This window comes from Meleagris gallopavo, chromosome 1 (genome assembly GCF_000146605.3).
Source record: "Meleagris gallopavo isolate NT-WF06-2002-E0010 breed Aviagen turkey brand Nicholas breeding stock chromosome 1, Turkey_5.1, whole genome shotgun sequence".
NCBI classification, from domain to species: Eukaryota; Metazoa; Chordata; class Aves; order Galliformes; family Phasianidae; genus Meleagris; species Meleagris gallopavo.
This window is the reverse complement of record NC_015011.2, coordinates 123,817,637-123,827,970: the sequence shown is the minus strand read 5'-3', so window position 1 is coordinate 123,827,970 and position 10,334 is coordinate 123,817,637. Positions and strand designations below refer to the sequence as shown.

The window sequence follows — 10,334 nt, the reverse complement described above, 5'->3', positions numbered from 1 at the left end:
TCCTATTCAGATGGTTAATGAGAGTAAAAACAAACACATATAATAACAAGTTCATAAGAGCAGCTAAAAATGTGCTGTAAATTTCAAAAATGAATTTCATCTTACCAAATAAGATAAAATGTGCTCCTTAAACAATTTCTAGAGCATTTCACTCCTAAAAATATCTTCCATTCATTGTTGCATTTGAGTCTGCAGCATTCTGTTTGTCACGTTCAGAACATAGCTCAGATTCATCCTAATCTAAAAATCAGATTCAAATGGCATTTGTCATCTTAAGCAATGATTTTCAGGGGTAGTAGTTTTTGCATGAACAATCCACCTGAAATATCCTGCATGCCTCAGCCTCTGCCATGCTATTACACCTAGAAAAGTAAGCAAAGAATTGGCTTACTGGAGAAATTCCCTGGAAGCCTGACTGTCAAGAGTTGGATCAATTCTCAGTAAGTTAGAAAAGACCATGCTATGAAGCACTGAAAAAATATTTACAGATAAAAACAGTGCAGAATACTCAGAGAGTAGGTTCATGTGGACAATATTATGCTGGTCGTCATGTGTGCCTGTGAACAATATGCACTCTTTAAGTGTAGGAGCTTTCTGTATGTAAGTCCTCATTAGTACTTCAGAAGGCCAAAAGAATAAGGAATCTCTATAAATGTCATCAGCTTGTGAAAGGCTCATGTCTCAGTACAATGATATTCCTGTTGATTTTAGAAATTTGTATTTGACCTCAAAGAATTAGGGGATATATAATACATTAAATGCATTAATAGGTTTATTTTAGCACAAGAATAATTCCTGAACACAAATGTCCAAGTTTAGTTTCATGGTTAGTGGCAGTGTAATCTGTCAGTGGATAGAACAGAAACTGAACCGCAAAAATACAGGTTGTTTGTTCATCTGCTTCTGTTCATTCAGGCATGCCTCAGCAGAACTGCTAGGTCATTTAGAAGTTCTGGTATGTCGAGAATACCAAGTAGCTCAAAACATCAAGACTATATAGAAGCAACAAAAAGCTGACATAGAACACCATGCAGATGTTTACAAGGAGTCTGAAATGATCAAGAAAAAGTACTGAAAAATGCTTTGACTAGATTTTGGAATTTGATACTAAACAGATTTTACAGTACCTCTAGTTCCTGAGCATTATCAAAAGCCTTTTACCCTCCTCCCTCATATTCACATACTAAAGTATTTCAGGCCTCTAGATAGGAAGTGTTTTAAGTTCTGCCTGTGCTTTTAAATAGTTTTATAGAATACCGATATTTGGGAAAAAAAAAGAAAGGGGAAAACAAAAACAACAACAAAAGAAGCAGGACTAAATTCTGAAAAATATATTTGAACATTTGTAAATGGCAGGTAAAAGAAATTCTGTTACTCGTATTTCACAAAGTATTTTTGAATATGTGCTTTCAAAGAAGTTAATCCAGTTATAAGTGTACACATTTGAAGACAGGAAATTTGCAAAAGCAACATATTTCTGTGTCTCCTTAGCATAGGTTAAACTTGAAAAAAGTTAATAAATTATGTCATAGTGAAGTGAGAAAAGTAATTATTTGAATTCAGGAAAGGATTATTGCATTGGTAAGTATTCCTTGAATTTAGGATCTGGGAAATGCTTAGAACTAACAAGAGCAATATGTACATGCACAACTGCCTGAGTATTCTTCACCACGTAATTCTTCATATTGTAAAGCATATTGTAAATCTGTGTACAAGTCAGTATTCCATTCATAGAGCAGGTTTATGGCCATTGCAAGAAAGAGCTAACGACAGTCAACATAGTCATTGTCTAGACATACAAGAAAAATTGCGCACAACAATTGTGCTTTGTCTTTCCTAACAGATTTCAAGAATTTTGTTCAGTTTGTAGCTTCATTGACCTCAGATATATACTCACTCTTTGGTTAAATTTTGTATTTCTGTTGCTATGTATTCTGACGAGATGTATGAGAGCACACTATGTCTGCTCTCAGGTAGAGAGAGAAGCACATTTAGGAGGGCTTAAAGCATCTGTGTTCTTTGCTGATCCAAAGGTCTACATGGCTGTGTAACATGTCTGTACAGGGCATCTTACTCCTCCTCTGATAAAATTTGATATACACCTTGGAAAACAGTTGTAGAAGCCAACATTCTATTTTACATTTAGTTTTAGATTCTTTTTATGATAGATAGACAAAAACAATGTAGTGGTCCAAAATTCAGAAGTTAAAATCAGACAAACTTATGAGAATCAGCAAGACAGAGAAAGTTTTCAAAGTGAAGGTGAGGATTTGAGTGATAGGAAAATCGTTTACCAAATCTATCTGCCTGGCCTGATTTCCTTTTGAATGTAGTTTGATTGATCTAATCCTAAGTGAAATGCAGACTCCTTTCTATGTCTCCATGCCCTAAGTGCCAAGATCTTGGGTTAGAATACTAAGTATTGGCAAAGAAATAGAGATTAAGCTTGGGCCTGTGACCTAGATAATCTTAGAGGCTTTTTCCAACTTTGGTGATTCTATGATTCTCTGTTTAGCATGATTGCCAGCCCATTAGAAACATCTTTGGAAATATAAGAAAAATTTCTACAACTATGTAAACATATTGCCTGAATTTCTGTATTTTAGTTAGTCGCTTTACTGAGGTTGTTGTCACTATCTGTCTGTTCTCTTTTGGAGATTAGCATAGAAGAAGGAGACATTATATAGAACACTATAATGTTAATAGAAAACACTATATTGAATAGAAAAATATATTATCCTTACTATTGTCACAGATCTTTAGAGAGTATTTTGGCAAAGAAATCAGCTAAATTGAGAGATGCAGACTGATTTTGCAGAGCTATGGATAAAAATTGTTTGTAAGTTTCAAAATCCAAAAAATAACTACCAGTACGTAGATGTTTGTATTTCACAATATCCTTTGAGTGCTGTCATCACTCTTAACTACAGTGGGAAGGGAGGGCATATATAAAATTTATGTCTTGTCACGTAACGCCAAAAGCATTTTCAGTTGTCTGGAGGAAGTACATCATGTAACTGAATGACTTTAGACAGCAAGCTGTTATTCTATTTATTTATATTCCTAAATCAAGGGGTTAAGCCCATTAACCTAAGCCATACTCTATAGGAGTATATTCTATGAGTAAAAAGAAGATAAAAAGGATTTCACACTCAAGTATGTGGCTGTCTTTGTCTAACTCAACTTTGTAACTGTCTTTTTGCTATAACTAATTATAAATGTTGGATTAAATTTGTGACATAAGTGCACTCTTCAAAGATACTCTGAGCTAAACTAGAATTATTACATTGAATAACGGTTAGTTAAAAATAGAAGAGCAACACAAAGAGAAGAAACACTACTGGCGGCAGTGGTCCACCTAATCCTCCTACAACTGAGAATTTTAGATATTGGAAGAAAAAGTAAAAGAATTCATTTGCCATGGCAAAAAAAAAAATAAATCCTTTGTGACCCTTGAAAGTGATAGGCTAAAAGTTTTAAGCTAGTAGTCATTTTTAGGATGAAAATCAGACACTACTTGAAATCTTAGCAGTTTTGTCTTCTTACACATAAAATTTAGGGAGATATATGGTATGAAAGATAATGGCTGGAGCTTCTCAGGTCTCTTACTGCTTATTTTCTGGTTTGAGATTAAATCACTCCAGAGTTGATTACATCTCAGCTGAGCACTCTGGTTATGTGTAGGAGTGTTCTATGCTGCTGAATCTCACCAGTGGGCCCAAGAAAGGCTTTGTTCAGATATAGATTCATGAACCAGATAGTCTGAAAGACACCTGGAGTTACCAGGACATGCTGGGTAGTATATTATGTAAAAAATAAATAAATAAAATTTAAAAGGAGTTTAAGAACATTTACAGATCCGTTCTTAAACAATTAGCTGATCACCCAAGTAGTTTCTGTCACAATTACATTGTGCTCTGCTTAATTTAAGTATGGGATTCATATTTGAGTTCTTAAACTAAAATACTATTACTTTGTTGAACTGAAGGCAAATGAGGTAAAATCATCCTTTCAGTAAATTCATGGGAATTTTGGTATTCACTTCAGGAGACCAGTTCTATGGCATTGGAACTGACAATGCAATGAATGACAATCTAAATGAACAAAGACTTGCACCAAAATCTTTGTTTAAATTCTAGTAAAAGTTTGTGAAAAATACGTGTTTGCAAAAGTTGCCAGATAAAACACTGAGTGAAAGGAGTGTGCCAATAAAATGTCTTTGGCTTCAGCATTTAATAGAAATGAATTATAGTAGCACAAAAGTTACAACAGAAGAAACCATCTAAAAAATACATTGTAGTGAACAATCATGAAGTGGCAGTTGAATGAATAAGATGACAGAAAGAAGATTCATTTGAAATATCTGAAATGAGCTTTTGTTCTTATTTGGTACAACTGGAACAGAGAAAATGCATATATTAGTGTAAGATAGATATGAACATCACATAAGCAGTCAATTCAGATGTACTTCAGCTACTGACTATTTAGAGGTCATTCAGTGATTCTTATGGATGAGTAAGACATTAAACAAAAACAAATTATGTTTATAAAGAAAAAAGTTTTGTGGGTATTTTTGTTTGTTTTAAAGAAAAAAAGTCTGCAAACTTCCATCTGTATTTTCTGGCTACCTCAGTTAAATATAGGGACTTTAAATATACTTGAGAGGAGGAGATTCACAATCCATGAATACTTTTGGGTCTTTCATAAACAGCAGCACCTTGTAAATAGATATTGGCTGCCAAGTCAAATTGAACATGGGCTAGAGAACTCTGGAGAGATAGAAAGTTTGATTCTCTAGCTTGTGGTGGTGTTTTACTCTGAAAATGACTACAGTAGAAAGAAAAGTTACACAAATGGTTTTCACAGGAACCTCTGACATTTATGAAAGCAAATCCATTCAGTATCTTTGATTTCTGTCTGGTTATTTTTGCATAACAAAAAAGTAGTTATGGAGCAAAGGCCTAGTTTTGTATTCAAGTCAAAGAGCACTAGGCAATAGCTATATAAAGAATTGGAAAAAAAAAAAAAAAGAAAATTAACCATCTCTTTTTAAAAGCATCATTAGTTATGATAAGGGAAGCAAAGTACTTTGCAAGAAAGTTGTTCATTGAAGAATGATGACTTAGAGGTAATTGTATTGTGGATGACCACTGAGCAAGGTTGGTCATTTCTTATCAAGAAGCAATTGGAGCTTCATAAAGTCAGGAACTACAAGTGACCCTAGCCGTGGAAGTAGCCTCACTGGCAGCACCCAAGCAGAATGAGCAGAGCTGAGTGCTGATAACAGGGTCCTTCAGTAAATCCTAACTAGGTGAACTAGTGATTCAGATTTAAGGTCTACTCATAGAGCCCAGTCAGAAGCAGGAAGAGAATAAGAATGGAGACATAGGTGGAAAAAAGGCTACAACATCAGGCGGTCCAGAGATGGGGCTAAGGAGTGGCACTCCTACAGCGATATCGATGACCTCGGGCTAAGATGAAATGGGGATCTTGGCCCATGGACAGAGTGTGTGGATGGGGTTCCAACATACGGTTGGTCAGGACCGGTAAGGCATACTAGAGTTCTCAGGGTTCCAGCATCTCAGGTTTTTAGCAGAGTACGAGGGTGGTGCTAACAACAGGCAGGTGTAAGCTTTTACATCTGAGCTAATCTGATCTGTTATATTTAAAAGAGTAATAAGCAGAATTATTCTCACCCTAACATAGAATTCTAACAAAGATAAATGATCAGTGAACAGTGGCATCTAGCTTTCATAAAAACAAACACATTTCAGAAATATAGAATTAGGTGAGAATACCAGATGGTCAAATTGCATAATAAATAGCAGTAGAGTACTGAGCAATAAATCCTACTGAGTGCCTTAAATGTAAAAAAGTGTCTCGACACCTTTTTTACAATGTGAAAGAAATGAATGTTTTTCTAAATGTCAAGAAAAGACACTGTATGTCTTTTAAAGTTAACTGGGAATTTTAAGATCATGTAATGTAATTAGTGTCATTTTTCTTTTAAATCAGCAGAGGTTCAGATAAGAGCCTGCCTACAAATATGCAATAAATAAGGTAGATAGTTTAGACTGTGTAGCAAAATGCAAGGGGTGAATTGGTTTTGTATAACTGAATATCATTTTATCCATGTATCAGTGTCCTGAAAGATCTGACAAGAATAATCAGAGAATAAAACCATGGATTAGATACAGATCCTGGTTTGAGTTACATTGGCATAAAGCTCTTTGAAGTCCAATTAAAAAAGTACCACTTACATCTCATGTTCAATTTTCCTTCTAACACAGAACTTAAAGTAGTCATTTACTTCAGTTATTAGCATCAACTCTCATAAATAAATGGTTTAGAAGTTGGTGCAAACACAGGAATTTTGGATTTTTTGACCACAGGGTAATTTACTCGGCACCTGACATGATGGCTGCAGATGGAAGTAGCCTGTATCTGAGGGATAAGAGGATCTTAGCCGAGGAAATGGTGGGACTCATTGAAAGGTCTTTAAACTACGTATGAAGGGGGAAGGGGACAAAACGAGGGCCGCTGGGGTTGAGCAGGTCATTCAAGGGCTCGTACCAAACTTGATGGGCGAAGACGGTAGAGTACAAAAGGATGGACTGGGGCAGGGGGATGCTGGGGATGCTGCTGTTCTGGGGGAACCTAGATCTTCTATAAAAGCGGTGAGACAGAAAGCCCAGCTGGAGTGCCTTTACACCAATGCACATAGCCTGGGAAATAAGCAGGACAAGTTGGAAACCGTGATGCACTTGGAAAGTTATGACCTTATTGCTATCACGGAAACATGGTGGGATGAATCCCATAACTGGAATACCACCACTGAGGGGTATCAGCTCTTTAGAAGGGATTGGCGAGATTGGAAGGGTGGGGGAGTTGCCCTCTATGTCAAAGACTGTGAGGAGCTTCCTCTGAGAAACAGTCAGGAATAGGTTGAGATTCTGTGGGTTAGAATTAGGGATGGGACTAACAAAGGCCAGCTAGTGATAGGCATATACTACAGGCTACTTGATCAAGGGGAGACTGTTGGAGAGGCTGGCTTGCTTCAGATGTGGGAAGTGTCATGCTCATGGGCTCTCACCCTGATGGGGGATTTCAACCATCCAGATATCTGTAGGAAAGACCACATGGCAAGCTGCAAGAGGTCCAGGCTACTGAAATGCACTGATGATAACTTTCTGGTCCAGGTATTGGACAGACTAACCAGAGGTGAAGCGTTGCTGGACCTGCAGCTCACCAATGCAGAGATCATTAAAGGCAGTAAGGTTGGAGGCAGCCTGGGCTGCAGTGACCATGCCCTGGTTGAGTTCTTGATCTCGAGGGATGTGGGCCTAGCAAAGAGTGGTGTCAGGACCCTGAACTTTGGAAGAAGCAAACTTTAAGCTGTTCAATGGACTGTTAGCCAAGATCCCCTGGGATGCTGTCTTTAAAAACAAAGATGTTGAGGAGATCTGGCTACTCTTCAAGGATGCCTTCCTGAGAGCACAAGAGCTTTCCGTCCCTTTGAATAAGAAAGCGGGCAGAGGAGGTAGGAAACTGGCGTGGCTCGGCAAGAACATGCTAGGCATGCTGAGGGCAAAGAAAGGTACATACAAGCTCTGGAAACAAGGGCGTGTCACCTGGGAAGAATACAGGGATGCCATCTGGACTTGCAGACGTAGGATCAGGAAAGCTGAGGCGCAGGCAGAACTGAATGTGGTAAGGGATGTGAAAAACAATAGGAAGACTTTCTACAGCTACATTGGCCAGAAAAGAAAGGTCAAAGCGAGTGTACCTCCTTTGGTAAGTGTAAAAGGAGAACTGGCTTCAACAGATGGAGAGAAGGCTGAGGTACTGAGTGAGTTCTTTGCCTTGGTCTTCACTGGCATCCAGGATTCCAGTACTTCTCACGTCCCTGAGCCCTGCATCTCTAAACCTCTAGGTGGGCACCAGGGCAGTAAATCCCCCACCCCCCACAGTAAGGGCAGAGACTGCATCATGAGACTGAATGCATACAAGTCTATGGGGCCGGATGGCATGCATCCCAGGGTTCTGAAGGAGCTGGCTGAGATGGTTGCCAAGCTGCTATCCATCATATATGAAAAGTCGTGGCTGTCAGGTGAGGTCCAGATGACTGGAAGAAGGGTCACATCACTCCCATTTACAAGAAAGGGAACAAGGAAGACCCTGGGAACTACAGGCCGGTGAGTCTCACCTCTGTGCCTGGGAAGATCATGGAACAGATCATCCTGGATAACATGCTTGATCACATGAGGAATGAGCGTGTGATCCGAGACAGCCAGCACTGCTTCATCAGGGGAAGGTCATGCTTGACCAATCTGGTGGCCTTCTATGATAGAGTGATGGCATTGGTGGACAAGGGGAAGGCAACCGATGTCATTTACCTGGACTTGAGCAAGGCCTTTGGCTTGTTCCCCCAGCACATCCTTATCTCCAAATTGGAGGGACGTGGATTTGATGGGAGGACTACTTGATGGATAAGAAATTGGTTAAAAGGCTGCAGAAAGAGGGTTGTCATCAATGGTTCTATGTCCAGGTGGAGGCCGGTAACGAGCGGTGTTCCCCAGGTGTCTGTCTTGGGACCAGTGCTCTTTAACATCTTTATCAATGACATTGATGACCGAATCGAGTACATCCTCAGCAAGTTTGTTGATGACACGAAGCTGAGTGGTGTGGTTGACACAGTGGAAGGTAGGGATGCCATTCAGAGGGACCTCGAGAGGCTAGAAAGATGGGCCTGGGTGAACCTAATGAGGTTCAACACAGCAAAGTGCAAGGTTTTGTACTTAGGCTAGAGGAATCCCAGGCATCTATACGGACTGGAAGGAGCAGTCCTCGTGAGCAGCCCTGCGGAGAAGGACCCGGGGGTCTTGATAGATGAAAAACTTAACATGAGCCAGCAGTGTGCCCTTGCAGCTCGAAAAGCAAATGGTATCCTGGGCTCCATCAGAAGAGGGGTGGCCAGCAGGGACAGGGAGGTGATTGTCCCCCTCTACTCTGCTCTTGTGAGGCCCCATCTGGAGTACTGTGTCCAGATCTGGAGCCCCCAGTACAAGAAAGATAGGGAGCTGTTGGAGAGGGTCCAGAGGAGAGCCACGAGGATGATCAGGGGACTGGAGCAGCTCCCCTACAAAGACAGGCTGAGGGACCTGGGCTTGTTCAGCCTGGAGAAGAGAAGGCTGTGGGATGATCTCATTGCAGCCTTTCAGTACTTAAAGGAAGCCTACAAACAGGAGGGGAATCAACTCTTTGAAAGGGTTGACAGCTGCAAGATGAGGGGAAATGGTTTTAAGTTGAGGGAGGGAAGATTTAGGTTGGATGTCGGGGGAAGTTCTTTACAGAGAGAGTAGTGAGGTGCTGGAACAGGCTGCCCAGAGAGGTTGTGGATGCCTCATTCCTGGAGGTGTTCAAGGCCAGGTTGGATGGGGCCCTTGGCAGCCTGGTCTAGTATTAAATGTGGAGGTTGGTGGCCCTGCATGTGGCAGCTCTTACTGTAGAGGCATAAGGGTCCTTCCCCACTATCACTTTATAAGCCTCAGTAGGACTCATTAAACCTCATTCTTTGTCATTAGCTTTTATCTTAATGACAAAATGCGGTAGCAATGTAATCTATTAAAAAATCATGTAGAAACTTGTAGCAGTAGGTAAGAAATTTCCATAGATACATGGACATATTTTTTGCTGATGCTTATACAGTCATGTACTACAGCAAAGTATTTGCTTGAGATTTCCTCAACAGAAAGCAAGTACTGCAGACCACTTTTCTGTTTTTGAGGGTCACCATCCATGAAAAACATTGAAGAGTCAGTATAATATGGATCTACTCCAGTTTCTGACTGGTTTATCTACACAAGCCCATGAAGGATTTCAAAAGCATCAAGTACCTACTTTGAAATAGTGAAGCTGTGGGAGAAATACACTTTCTGTTTAGGGATAACACATGAATCTTCAGCTCACTTAAACCACATTTTTGTTGGACCAAGTGTAACCTTTTTCTTCTCTCTGAACTATGTCCTTTTACTCTGTATTCATCCTTTTCCCATCACTTTATTTCTCTTTCCCTCCCTATTTCTGTGCTTCTAGCCTCACTTGGAGTGAATCTATTTTTTATTCTCTTAACAGATGCTTGTCTGTATCTTTTGTTTCTGAAGTTGTAGAAATTATAATAAACTCTGACCTTCATGAGAATTTTCCTGTCATTTGCCTTTTCTGTCTTTTAGTTTTGCAAGTCCATTCATTTCCACTGTTCCGTCTAGAGAAATCTTTCTTTTCTTACAAGGTGTTATTTTTTTTTTTTTAATTCAGTTTGTGTGTGTGGTATT

At 39.6% G+C, this 10,334-nt stretch overlaps 1 protein-coding gene across 8 annotated transcripts in view; it reads left to right on the top strand.

The window, feature by feature from the left end:
- STS (steroid sulfatase) overlaps nucleotides 1-10,334 on the top strand; it is a 128,116-nt gene that overhangs the window by 87,470 nt on the left and 30,312 nt on the right. The gene's annotated exons all lie outside the window — the stretch shown is intronic.